The sequence below is a fragment of the Lucilia sericata genome, unplaced genomic scaffold (genome assembly GCF_015586225.1).
Source record: "Lucilia sericata isolate MDLA Ls3-8-SP2 unplaced genomic scaffold, ASM1558622v1 Contig000307F_arrow, whole genome shotgun sequence".
Taxonomy (NCBI): domain Eukaryota; kingdom Metazoa; phylum Arthropoda; class Insecta; order Diptera; family Calliphoridae; genus Lucilia; species Lucilia sericata.
The window spans coordinates 238193-253029 of NW_023994331.1; the positions used below are offsets into that span (position 1 = coordinate 238193).

General features: G+C 29.3%; 1 protein-coding gene across 4 annotated transcripts in view; it reads right to left on the bottom strand.

The window, feature by feature from the left end:
- LOC119603443 (uridine phosphorylase 1) overlaps positions 1-14837 on the bottom strand; it is a 46119-nt gene that overhangs the window by 11512 nt on the left and 19770 nt on the right. The gene's annotated exons all lie outside the window — the stretch shown is intronic.

Here is a 14837-nt window from a genome sequence, read left to right on the forward strand (position 1 = left end):
GTTAATAATCAATTTCAAACTCAATTACAAAGAGTACATGCAGAAGATGCAGTTTAATTGGAATGAATTGAACAGAAGAATGCTGTTAATCTCGTACGGATTAGTAGGACTCATACACTCGAACCCGTATTGATTATATGTGTTGAAAATAGTTTTGTATTTGGAGAGAAAAAAGCGGGTTGTTTATTCTAATCGGGGGATTTTTTCTTTTACGGAATAAACTTTGACTAACACCACTAAAACTTTTGCAATTAGGGTAAAAATTGCAAAAATACAACAAATAGTACCCAGCAGTTTTGTGAGAAGTCAAGGATACCTATATTACTAGCTATACCCAGTGTGCTTTGCTACCCTCTAAACACACTATAAATAATAGTTTTCCAGATATACGATTTTTTATTTTTCATGGGACCTGCTACGCCAGCAATTTCATGTTCATCCACTTTTTGGAAACCTATTGGAAGTTCATTTTCCACCCAAATGTTCATATGGTTATCAGAGTTGTTTGTGCAATACTTAAGGATTCTAGCTCTAACAGTTTCCCAAATATATGAATTTTAGTATCTAAGTTATATGGGAGTTGTCACGCCCCTCAGCCAAGTTTATTTAATTTTTCCTTAAGTTCACATGCATTTCAATGATGCCCAAGAAGAATTTGAAAATTCTTTCAGTTATATGAGTTTTTATATTAATTTCATATGGGAGGTGGCCTTTTGGTATTTCGCCTATTTTTTTTCAAATGTTATATAGATATTAGGTTATACAATTATTAGGGTTTTTGGTTTTTTTTTCGGTTTATACGACAAAAAATAATTTGAGGTTTACATTCGGATAATTGAGAATTATTCGGTTACTCGAATAACCGATAAATACCCAAATAGATATCAACATTCTTGGTGCAAAATTTGTGCTTTCTAGCTCTAATAGTTTCCCAGATATAAGATTTTTTCTATTTAATTCATATGCAAGGGACAATGCCCCCAAATTTCTTAAGACAAATATTAACATGGATGTCAAAGTTCTTCGTGAAAAATTTGAGCATTCTAATTCCTAAAACTTCCCCGATATACGCATTTCTGTATTTAATTCATATGGTAGCTGCCACGCCCCCTATTGCAAGTTCACCTAGTGTTTCCGAACTTTCACGTGGATTTCAATGATACAAAATTTTAAAATTCGCCCTCTAATAATCTCACAGATATATACATTTTTGTATTTAATTCACATGGGAGGATCCAAGCGCCCCCTCCTCCCCCCTTTTGGAAGTCCGCCTACTTCTTTCTTCAAATATTACATTGATGTCAAAGTGCATCTTGCCTTCTAGAGTGGAATCTAGCTGTAAAAGTTTCGCAGTTATACAATTTTTTATTTAATTCCTATTTGAGGTGCCACGCCCCTATTTCTAGTCTGTCCATTTATTCCTAAATATTCATATTGATACCAAAGTTGAGGACTCTCAGATATGTTTGCTCCACGACCACTGTATTTAGGCTGCTCATTTTGTACCCAAATGTTCTTATGGTACTGAAAAAATATCAAGAAAATCCGTTAAAAAAATTCCCACCCTTATTAATTCTCTAACCAAGGAACAGCCTCCCCGAACTGCCGGGTATATCAACAGATAACTGTAGTTGAAATAACTGTTGCTTGCAAAATGAAAAAGTGCAAATTGCTGTTCGCTTTAATGTTGCAAATATGAGCGCAATGAGACAAGAGAAAGAGCAGTTTGAGAAGAGGGTCTTTAGATTGAAAAAACACAATATTTTTAAGGGTCACTTTTGTAATCAAGTAGTACCAAGTTCAGGTTTGTTGATAAATCTAGTTATATGGGTACGTGTTTATTTTTTTTAAATGGATTTTAACCACTACAGTGGAGTGGTTATAATGAGTTTGTCCTTATGTTTGCAACATACAAAAATATTGGTCCTACATCCACCTCTTAAAGTATAAGCTTGGAATCGTTTTGTAAGTCGATTTCAAAAAATTCATAAGAAATATTTTTCTAAAGAAAGTCTTCATGATAAGACAAAACTAAAGAAAATGTTCTCATGTCTCGACAAAATTTTTTCGAAAAAAAAAACATTCTTAAAAAGGGTTTTCCAAATGTTACGACAAATATTATTCTTCTGAAAAATGTTCCTCATGTCATAAAAAAAAATTTTCTAAAAAAACTTCTCTTATATCTTGTTTTTTAAAAGAAAAAATTTCATGACAATGAGACAATTTTTTTTCATGTCATGACAAATGTTTTTAAAGAAAATTTTCCTCATGTTATAACAAAATATTTCAAAAGAATAAAGGAAATTTTTCTCATGACATGAGAAATTTTTTTTCAAAGACATTTTCCCCCAAAAATTTTTCTAAAAAATTTGATGTTTATGTCATCACAAAAATGTTTCTATACATGTCATGACAAAAATATATCTAAAGAAAATTTCTCTCCATATCATGACTATTGTATTGTCTCATGTCATGATAAAATCTAATTTTTTGATCATATCTACATATTTCCTACGAAAAATTTTTTTTTTTATTTGTTATGACAAATATGTCTTGATATAAATTTAGTGGCTGCAATCATACATTGCATAACAAAACGGAAAAAAATATTCAGTCTGAAATATACTTGACATAATAACAAAAATGTATCTATAAAATTGTTTCTCATGTCATGACAAAAAAGTTTATATCTCTATGGAGATTTCTTTGGATATGTCTTAACATAACACACATATCTGGATATGTCATACATATTATGTTTGACAACAAAATGGTGTAATTTTTACTTAAAAGGAAGTTTTTGCAACATCATGCAAATTTTTTTTCTTTATACAAATTTATTATTATGTCATGAGAAAAGGTTATGGTCGGAAATTTACCAGCCTTATGTGTTGCATTAGTCTCTACTTAATCCCCTTGTGCAAAATACATATCAGATGTTCGTTTTTGCAACTGCTTTGAAAATTAAGTAGACTGCTACTTAGTGTATCTTATAACACCATTCAGCACTCGTAGACTTGCTCTTGCAACAACAAAATCCATACCATCTGTTCGTCTTTCTTCATTGACATTGTCATCGTTTTACGGCCAGTATTTCATTATTATGAGGTTTATTTTCTAGTTCTTTGGCTCGTAATCAATCATTTTGTAGGCCTGTTGTGTACAAATGTGCCAGTGATGTGGACTCAGAATTGTTTAAATAGGGGTTGGAATGTTTGAATACCGATCAATGAAATATTTGCAAAATTTTTGTCGAAAATATTTTGCAAGCATTTTTGGAATATTTTTGCAAGAAATGATTAATAGAAAAATTTTTTGTTTTAAATCAACCCCTATTTGTAAAATTATCTTGTCACGCTCTTTATGTTTTTGCAATGTGTATGTATCTCTTTTCATTTTGTCTACAGTATAGACGCTATACTATAATTTATATCAATTGGCCTTCTCTATATGCTATTTCGGAAGGAATGTGGAAATAATTATATCAAGTAAAATATTTCTGAATTGCTATAATTACTAACTAAATGCTATATTATTTACTATAGTTATGTATTACTAAACATTGGTGAACAATTTTTAAAAGTTTTAACATTTTCCCAAATTAAAAGTTTGTTTTATATTTTCTACTAGATCTCTTAAATAATATTCAATATTTACAACCATTTTGTTAGCAAAACGAAAAGTTTCCAATAAAAAACAAATTTGTACAAAAAAAAATCTCATTTATATTAAATTACATCTCATTCAGTAGTTCAAAAATTTGCATATTTTTTCTCTATTATAAAACTGCAAAAAAAAAAAAAAATTGAAACGTAGTAAAAATTTGCATATAAAAAATGCACATACACGCGCTGGTTTAAATTTATCTGGATTTAAAAATCTGTAGCAGAAAGAAAAAAAACTAACTGAAAAGAATATAAAAACATTCAGCTGAGTAAAATTTCATTCACAAGCCAAAATGACAATTACATTTAATGACTGATAACATGTGTGTGAATATATTCTAGTTTCAAGTATTCATTTATATTTATAGCTTAAAATACATACAAAAGGTGATACAGTAAATGAAAAAAAAAATATAAATTATAAAAAATTTTCGATGTCATGACATACATCTTATAACAAAAATTTCGTAATAAAAATTTTTCAAAATAAAAATTATTTTTATGTCAGAACCAACATTTCATAACAAAAAATTCTTATACGGTCTTTTCTACAGAAAAATGTTTTTATGCCTTGACAAAAGTTTTATTTTAATAGAATTTGTTCTCATGTCATGAAAAACTAAAATTCTTAAAAAAATTCGTTTTCGTATGTCATTTGAAAAATTTTTCCCAGAAAATTTTTTTCCATGTCATGACAAATTTGTCTAAAGAAAATTTGTTGAAAATAAGTTTCATGTCATGATATAAATATTTTTTAGAAAATTTATTCTCATTTCATAATGGGTTATATCATGACAAAAATATTTTTTTAAGAAAATTTATTCACATTTTATGACAAATATTTTTCGTAAGAAAATTTGTTCTCAATGATATAAATTTTTCTTAAGAAAATTTATTCACATGTCATGACAAATATTTTTCTAAAGAAAAGTTGTTCATATTTCTTATATGTTTTAAAAGGGTTTTAGAAAACGTTCATAACATGGCAATGAAAATTTGTTTATGTCATGTCAAGAATCTTTCTTAGATAATTTATTCTCATGTCATTGCAAGAATATTCTGAATGAAACTCATATCATAATAAAGCAAAATATTTCCTATGTTCTAAAAAAAGTTTTAAAAAAACTTTTATGCCATGACAAGCATTTATCTAAAAAAATTTGTCTCATAACATGACATGACTCATTTCATTAAAACATTTCTTTTCAGAAAATAAGTTTCATGTCATGATATACAATTTTTTTATAGAAAATTTATTTTCATTTCAAAATTGGTTCTCATGTCATGACAACAATATTTTTTAAGAAAGTTTATTCACATGTTATGGCAAAAAATGTTCTACATAAAACTTTTTCTTAATGACATAAATATTTCTTAAGAAAATTGGTTTTATTACTGACACATCTTTTTTTTAAAAAAAGAAACGACGAAAATGTCATGATATAATATTCTTTATAGAAAATGTATTTTCATTTGAATATGGCTTCTCATGTCTTGACGAAAATATTTTTTATGAAAGTTTGTTCACATGTCATAACAAAAATTTTCTACAAAAAACTGTTTCTTAATGATATAAATATTTCTTAAGAAAATTGGTTTTATTACTGTCATGACACATCTCATTTAAAAAAAAAGAAACGAAAAAAATGTTATGATATAACATTTTTTAAAGAAAATGTATTTTTATTTCGAAATTGTTTTTCATGTCATAACAAAAATATTTGTTAAAAAAAATTTATTCACTTGTCATGACAAAAAATTTTCTTAATGATATAAAAATTTCTTAAGAAAATTTGTTTTATTTCTGTCAGGACACATCTCTTTAAAAAAGAAAAAATGTTGTTATAGAAAATTTGCTCAACTGTCCTGACAAATTGATCTTCAGTGAAAAACTTTTATGTCATGACAAAAATTTGTTTAGAAAATAATTTTTTCATGTCATTGTATCATTGTCTGTTCAATTGTATCTATATTATTCATACAAAATCATTATTTAATAGCAATTTTCCTGCATCTCTCCGATGTATACATTTTCATGACATAAAGTTGACATATACCACTCACTACATTAGATAAAATTACAACATACTTTCTCATACATTATAAATGTAAATGCAAATGACATTTGACGTAATGTTTAAAGATGATTACATCTTTGGTATTTTGATAGTAAAGTAATGTTATAATATAAATCATTATAGTTATTATACTTAAACACATTACATACTCGCTATCTATTTAAATTTTTCAAAGTTTATATGTTGGTATATTTAAAATAGTTCATATCAAGACCCAACATCATCTGCCTGCCATATAAATAGTATATAAAGAATTTAAACGATTTTCTTTGTAATGAAAACTTAAGCTATAGAAAAATAATGATTCTGTGTTATTACAAGAGTACGGGAAAAAACAAGACTATGAATGTCTATAAGTTATGGAATAGTTTAATGAGTTTATAACAAGGAGTGTGGAAAAAATATACATATTATAATAGTAGAATATTGTATAAGATGAAAAATATAATAATGAGATAGTTTGTAAAAGTAGAGATAGACATGGCTAGGAAACTAGCACTATGGATGAGAAAAATTATAATATTTTCCTATATAATATGTTTATCATGTCATGATATTAATCAATTGCATAAATTTATGTCATAACATTAATTATAGAAAATTATTTTTTCATGGCATGCATATTTAATTCATGCCGGTAAAACAGTTTTTTTTAATTTTATCTAGTCTATAGTCTAGTCTATAGTCTAGTCTATAGTCTTAGTCTATAGTCTAGTCTATAGTCTAGTCTATAGTCTAGTCTATAGTCTAGTCTATAGTCTAGTCTATAGTCTAGTCTATAGTCTAGTCTATAGTCTAGTCTATAGTCTAGTCTATAGTCTATAGTCTAATAGTCTAGTCTATAGTCTAGTCTATAGTCTAGTCTATAGTCTAGTCTATAGTCTAGTCTATAGTCTAGTCTATAGTCTAGTCTATAGTCTAGTCTATAGTCTAGTCTATAGTCTAGTCTATAGTCTAGTCTATAGTCTAGTCTATAGTCTAGTCTATAGTCTAGTCTATAGTCTAGTCTATAGTCTAGTCTATAGTCTAGTCTATAGTCTAGTCTATAGTCTAGTCTATAGTCTAGTCTATAGTCTAGTCTATAGTCTAGTCCATAGTCTAGTCTATAGTCTAGTCTATAGTCTAGTCTATAGTCTAGTCTATAGTCTAGACTATAGTCTAGTCTATAGTCTAGTCTATAGTCTAGTCTATAGTCTAGTCTATAGTCTAGTCTATAGTCTAGTCTATAGTCTAGTCTATAGTCTAGTCTAGTCTAGTCTATAGTCTAGTCTATAGTCTAGTCTATAGTCTAGTCTATAGTCTAGTCTATAGTCTAGTCTATAGTCTAGTCTATAGTCTAGTCTATAGTCTAGTCTATAGTCTAGTCTATAGTCTAGTCTATAGTCTAGTCTATAGTCTAGTCTATAGTCCTAGTCTATAGTCTAGTCTATAGTCTAGTCTATAGTCTAGTCTATAGTCTAGTCTATAGTCTAGTCTATAGTCTAGTCTATAGTCTAGTCTATAGTCTAGTCTATAGTCTAGTCTATAGTCTAGTCTATAGTCTAGTCTATAGTCTAGTCTATAGTCTAGTCTATAGTCTAGTCTATAGTCTAGTCTATAGTCTAGTCTATAGTCTAGTCTATAGTCTAGTCTATAGTCTAGTCTATAGTCTAGTCTATAGTCTAGTCTATAGTCTAGTCTATAGTCTAGTCTATAGTCTAGTCTATAGTCTAGTCTATAGTCTAGTCTATAGTCTAGTCTATAGTCTAGTCTATAGTCTAGTCTATAGTCTAGTCTATAGTCTAGTCTATAGTCTAGTCTATAGTCTAGTCTATAGTCTAGTCTATAGTCTAGTCTATAGTCTAGTCTATAGTCTAGTCTATAGTCTAGTCTATAGTCTAGTCTATAGTCTAGTCTATAGTCTAGTCTATAGTCTAGTCTATAGTCTAGCCTATAGTCTAGTCTATAGTCTAGTCTATAGTCTAGTCTATAGTCTAGTCTAGTCTATAGTCTAGTCTACAGTCTAGTCTATAGTCTAGTCTATAGTCTAGTCTATAGTCTAGTCTATAGTCTAGTCTATAGTCTAGTCTATAGTCTAGTCTATAGTCTAGTCTATAGTCTAGTCTATAGTCTAGTCTATAGTCTAGTCTATAGTCTAGTCTATAGTCTAGTCTATAGTCTAGTCTATAGTCTAGTCTATAGTCTAGTCTATAGTCTAGTCTATAGTCTAGTCTATAGTCTAGTCTATAGGTCTAGTCTATAGTCTAGTCTATAGTCTAGTCTATAGTCTAGTCTATAGTCTAGTCTATAGTCTAGTCTATAGTCTAGTCTATAGTCTAGTCTATAGTCTAGTCTATAGTCTAGTCTATAGTCTAGTCTATAGTCTAGTCTATAGTCTAGTCTATAGTCTAGTCTATAGTCTAGTCTATAGTCTAGTCTATAGTCTAGTCTATAGTCTAGTCTATAGTCTAGTCTATAGTCTAGTCTATAGTCTAGTCTATAGTCTAGTCTATAGTCTAGTCTAGTCTAGTCTATAGTCTAGTCTATAGTCTAGTCTATAGTCTAGTCTATAGTCTAGTCTATAGTCTAGTCTATAGTCTAGTCTATAGTCTAGTCTATAGTCTAGTCTATAGTCTAGTCTATAGTCTAGTCTATAGTCTAGTCTATAGTCTAGTCTATAGTCTAGTCTATAGTCTAGTCTATAGTCTAGTCTATAGTCTAGTCTATAGTCTAGTCTATAGTCTAGTCTTTAGTCTATAGTCTAGTCTATAGTCTAGTCTATAGTCTAGTCTATAGTCTAGTCTATAGTCTAGTCTATAGTCTAGTCTATAGTCTAGTCTATAGTCTAGTCTATAGTCTAGTCAATAGTCTAGTCTATAGTCTAGTCTATAGTCTAGTCTATAGTCTAGTCTATAGTCTAGTCTATAGTCCTAGTCTATAGTCTAGTCTATAGTCTAGTCTATAGTCTAGTCTATAGTCGTGTCTATAGTTCTAGTCTATATGTACATACATATGACAAATACAAAAACTGTTGTGAAAAGTTTATTATATTATAGTCATAAAGTTATAATTATGTCATGACATAATTTTGCCTTAAGAACATTATGATCTACATTCCTCGCTAGTTAAAATGTCTGAATATATTGTTATGTTATGTTAAGTAAGATGACATATTGCAGTAATATTATGACATAAAATTTTATTGAACATTTTCTAGAATTGAATTCAAACATTTTTTTTCTGTTTCATGACATGAAAACTTTGAAAACAGTGATTAGATAAATAACATACTGGTACACCGACATTCATATAATGAATGAATATACTGAGAAGGTGTTAGAATACCCATAAACTTTGATAAACTCAGAGAAGTGTCTGTCAATATATGTAATTATAAAAAATTGTGCATTTTTGTTTTAAACAATCTATAAACTTCCATAGTCCCAAGTTCAGTTTTAAACAAAAATTTCGTTAAAATACTTGGCTTTGTTTTACACACACAAAATTTGCTAAACAAATTTCAAAGAATTTGGTATAAATATTTAACCAAAAGTGTCAAGTAGACATTAATGGACTCACGTATACCAACAACTGTCTGTTAGACTGCGTGTAAGTGTGTGTGCGGTCTGAGTCATCATTTTCGGTTTACTTCAAACTCCTCACGTCACTTTTTTTACGATATATTTTATATTTGTTTTCTGTGTTTATTATTTCTTCATTACTTTCAATTCTCTTATTCAAAGAAAGAAAGAAAAAAAAAAAAATAAATATTAATAAATGAAAACAACTACAACTTCTGCATAAATAAATAAATAAAGTCAGGCCCCCTTTTTTCTGAAGGTTTCACGATAAAAATACATAAAACAAATAAATAAAACTGACTGAAACACAAACATTTTTAATGCAACTCATACAATTTTAGTAAATTAAAATAAAAGAGAGAGAGAGAATAAATAAAAATAAAAACAACTACAACCATAGTAATGAAAAAAATGATTAGTTTTATGAATTAAAATGATGATAAATGTGTTTTTTTAGGGTTTTCAGTTAGAAAAAAAGTGGGGAACTTTATTTAATTAAATTTTTAAATTTTTTTTTACAAAACTTTAATAAAACAAAATATTTTCAATATTTATAAAAAATTCTTTAAAAATGTCAACATTTTAAGAAATTCCCAAAATCCCCTAGAATTTCATAATTATAACTTCCTAAGTAAAACATTTGGAAAAAATGCTTGTTTCCTTTATAACAATAATTGTAAAAGTTAACAAATATTGTTCTTAATCTTATCTTGTGAAAAATAGCAAACTCTACTTTCAATAATTCTTCGTTAGGTACTTTTTTGCGTTTACTAGTCTCAATATTTGTTTTGGTTTGTTTCACTTTTCGTTTCGATTTTAACTGTGTCAACAATTTTTATTACAAATTGCATTTTTTTCCTTTATATTTCTATTTATTTAACTATTATTCAAGTTTTTATCTTGCAGTATGGTTTGTTGTCTGCTGGCAGTTTTATTTATTTGAAAAAAAAAAACTTTTTCAATACAAAATAGTAAAACAAACTAAACAATATGCAGCAAACTGCTGTGTGTTGTATTCATAAGATTATTGTTGTGGTTTACAAATGTGGTCAATACATAAACAAACAGTTTACCGCACACAAGCACACCACACTGATGAGCAAAACAAGTGTCTTAAATTTAGCTGTTTGTAGCGACTTGTATATATCCTTCTTGCTTTAATAATATTTTAGGCAGGATTTTTTGCTGGAAAAAGATATTGGTCAAAATAAAAAAGAAGATATTTGACTTTTTGATAAATCTTTTATACCCCCTATGAAAAAAATTTGGGGTGTATAATGATTTTGCCATTATATTTGTCTTCTTCGATTCTAGGACGATCTATTCAAGGGTCATCTTTCTGTTGAAAACATGATACGGCTTAAAGAGGTGCAGCTTGCTTACTTTGTATTACAAATGGTCATAATCGGTTCACATTTGATCGTAGCCCCATAAAAAGTCCTTTCCAGAAATCAATATCAAATATACAACAAGTAGAGTGATTAGACAAAAATGATTTTTTATTAGCAACTAATCACTCTCTTGAATTTGAAAAAATTTGGTCCATAATTTACCTAAAGACCCTCAATAAATCAGTTGATTACATAGATCAACAAATTGTTAACCCAAAAGCCAAAGTATTATTTTCTAAAGGATTGAGCTGCGCGGAATCCAAAACTGGGTTTTCCTTATCAGATCTGGGATTCGAGAAATCGTGTCCTCAAGTTAAAAAATATATACATATATATTTTTGGCCCTTTTTTAGACGTTATAACAGTGCCAAAGCCAATCTTATTTATAAAATGTTGTAAGCCATCTGAAAGCTTTAAAATATAGGCTTAACATCTGAAATATCTTCTTTCTTTTTCTAGATATCTTCATCTAAAGCATAATAAATTGACAAAAACTACATTTTTTCTGCTGTAATTGTTGAGATATTAGCCGTTGAAGTTGTCAGAAGGACAGACATCATTAAATCGAATCAGAAAGTGATTTTGAGTCGATTAGAACATTCTTAGAAAGGTGTGGAACCAAAATTTTTGTTCAAAACCATGAGTTTTCAAGCTTTAGGTGAAGATATCTCGAAGAAGAAAGAAGTAGTTATCACCCGTTAAAGTCGTCAGACGGACAGCCATAATTAAATCGAATCAGAAAGTGATTTTGAATCGATTCGAACATTCTTTGTTAAGTGTTGATCCAAAATATTGTTTCGAAACCATAAGTTTTCAAGCTTTAGGTGAAGATATCTCGAAGAAGAAAGAAGTAGTTATCACCTGTTGAAGTTGTCAGACGGACAGACATCATTATATCGAATCAGAAAGTGATTTTGAGTCGATTGGACCATCCTTAGGTAGGTGGGGATCCAATATTTTCTTCGAAACTATGAGTTTTCAAACTTTAGGTGAAGATATCTCGAAGAAGAAAGAAGATGTTTTATTTTGACTCTATTATAACCTCAGAAATGACGTTTTTTAAATCCCAGATGTGATGGAAAAAATAATAACTTGGTCTCAGGGTTTCGGTATTTTTTTTTAATTTTGCCGACCTGTGTTATTAGAAAGCTAATGCTTCAATTTATTTCTGAACATATTTAAACTATTTATAAGTTGATCTTCCAGATTTTCGCTCATAAACATTTTCCAAATATGGAAAATATAGTTATGATACATCCGTAATTGTATCATTTCTAAGGTTTTGACCCTTTGATAACAGAGATATCTATATGTAGATATTTAGAATATTTCTAATACTGACACATTGCAATTTAGTTTGATTAGTAACAAAAGATATGGCCAACTTTTATATCTTATTTTAATCTTCATGTAGGGTCCAATAAACTCAAACATTTGAGCACACTCACTTACAATTAAATGGAAAATACATTCAAGTGCTAGTATGTAGTACAAATATAACGAAAGAGATTAAGACTAAAAATACAAGAAGATTTCATTTCACAAAATTAACAGCCACATCATTGAAAAGGATGAGAGGAGGAAATGGTGGTAAATTAAAATAAAACAAACCAAAATCCAAGTGTTTTTCTGTTCAAGTTAAAGAAGTACAATTGTTTGAATTCATATAGAGTCATGACTAAAAAATTTTTCTTGTTTAAACTATAAGAGATCTTGAGAGCCATAAATTTGGATGGTTTATGAGATTTTTTGAGTAAAGACAAATTTTGGTGGTGCCTAAGAGCTGGTAAAAATTTACAATAATTTTCTAAAGAACTAAATCATCCGCTTAAAGTCATGGCAAAGTGCGAAATATATTTCGGAAATCATCCGTTCAGACTTCCAAAATAAGTTTATCTTATAAGTCACTATTTATTAAACTTTTATCATCAAATTTAGAACATTTGATTAGATTATATACAACTGGCCCTATATATAAAGTTGGGTCAATTATGGACCGTAATTATGGTCAATAATTTCAAAGATGTTTCTTCTAACAAAAGTTTTATATTTGGTTCAAACGTAATATTTTAAGAAACTGTAATTTTTTTAACATCTACATAAAAAATTTAAAAGTTTTCTGCAACTTAAAAAAATCTAAAAGCTTTTAAGCTTTAGCTAGTGGGAGTGAAATGATAGTTGATTGGTTTTAAATTATTAACGCCCTATTAGATGTTCGATCAATATGGCTTATCAGTATTCAAAAATAAAAAAAAATATTTTCTTTTCTAAAAAGTAAAGCATAAAGTAAGATAAATACTTAACGAAAGAAGGAAGAGAAAAAGAATTTCAAACTTAATCTAGCCTTGGGGACAACAAAATTATTTCAAAATACTTATCAAACAATTATCTAAGATAACTATTTAATAAATTCTTTTTAAAAACATTAAGTTTTTAATTCTTAAAATTCAATATTTAAGTATTTTAAAATAATTTCAATGTGCTTAGTTATTTCCGTTTCACTAAACTGTAAAGAGACACATACACACACACACACCTTCTGTGTTATTTTAATAAAATGGCCATATGTGTATTTTAAGGATTCAATGTTATCTGTATAATAACACTCATTTTTCTCTTTTTTTTCTCGTTCTAAATTTAGCTGCAGGATAAAACAAATATTTGTTTATAAATGTGCGAGTAGAAACGTTGTTGTATTTTGTGAAAGGTTGTTTGGTTTGGCGCGGGAGTTGGAGTTAGAAAATTGTTAGTAAAGGGTCCCTTTCTTAGCTTTAATTCATTGGAAAATTTGACATTTTGATTTATGTTTAATAAACAGTTTTAGGTTAACTGATGTTCGTAAACAATAATCAATTGTGTGAAGGGATGATAAGTGTGTTTTTATCCTTATGAAAAATTGCTTAGTGTACTGTTGGATAATTCTTTAAGTGTAGAGAGAGAGAGAGAGCTTGTTTAAGGGAGACTTGTTTGAAATTTGGTATAAAATAAGACATTTTACTGAAATTATATACATATATTGGTATAGTGGATAGAATAAACAAGGAACATAGTTGCTGGGCGTTATGTAGGAGAATCTTAGAACCATGAAATGGGGCCTTAGTACTACTAAGGATAATTAAACTACTAAAGGTAGTTCAGCATACATGCTGCTTGGATATATATAAGTGGTGCCGTGAGTACAATGTTAACCAAGGCTCTGGGCACGTTGCTAGATATTCCACACATTGAAACACTTACCGCCGAACGGCTCATAACATTAAACGATCTGTCCAAAAGCGGTTATAAGACAGGCCATCAATCAATCATCATCAATCATCAGGAAGGCTATACACAATCATCGGACGTGCCCGATCGCATACCAGACACTGAATATGTCGGAAACTTTGAAACACTGATTCCAGTTAGAAGGTCTTGGTTAAGCGGAAAATTAGAACAAATACCAGTACGAATCCGTTGCTACACGGATGGCTCTAAATTGGGGGACAAAATGGACCTGGAGTTCTATATTGAATATCCAGAAACAGAAATATATGACCGTTTACCTAATCTCAACACTACATTCCAGGTAGAAGTCCAAGCAATACGGAATGCGTAAATTGGATTAGAATAAATATGGCGCACATAGGTCATAACATATTTACCGACAGCCAGAAGGCAATTAGGACGATATCAGATGATAGTGTTAAATCTAAGACCGTATTGGATTGTAAGACAACACTAACCGAATACTCTCTTAAAGGTAAGGTTTAAATCGCATGTGTACCAGGCTATTTGGGAAAATATGGGCGGGAGAAATCCATAAGGCCTCTTGTAATAATGAAAAGGTTGGTGGAACCACAAAGATCCAATGGGGCAGCCCAAACGAGAGTAGGACGAGCTACTTCTTCAAAATGGACAAGTCTGCGATTAGTATGATGGTAGGTAATCTGAGTGGACACACAGTTTTACGGGTACAGCTATACAAATTGGAAGTGAGGATTCAGACGAATGTAGAGCATGTAGAGAGGACAGTGAAACTCTAGAGAATTTTTTTTATCAATGACAGTCTTTCGCCGAAATAAGATCCAAATATCTTGGATATAACATCATGCACGCAATTCATAGGAATTACGTCCAGAAAACTGAGTTTCGGACGATCATACA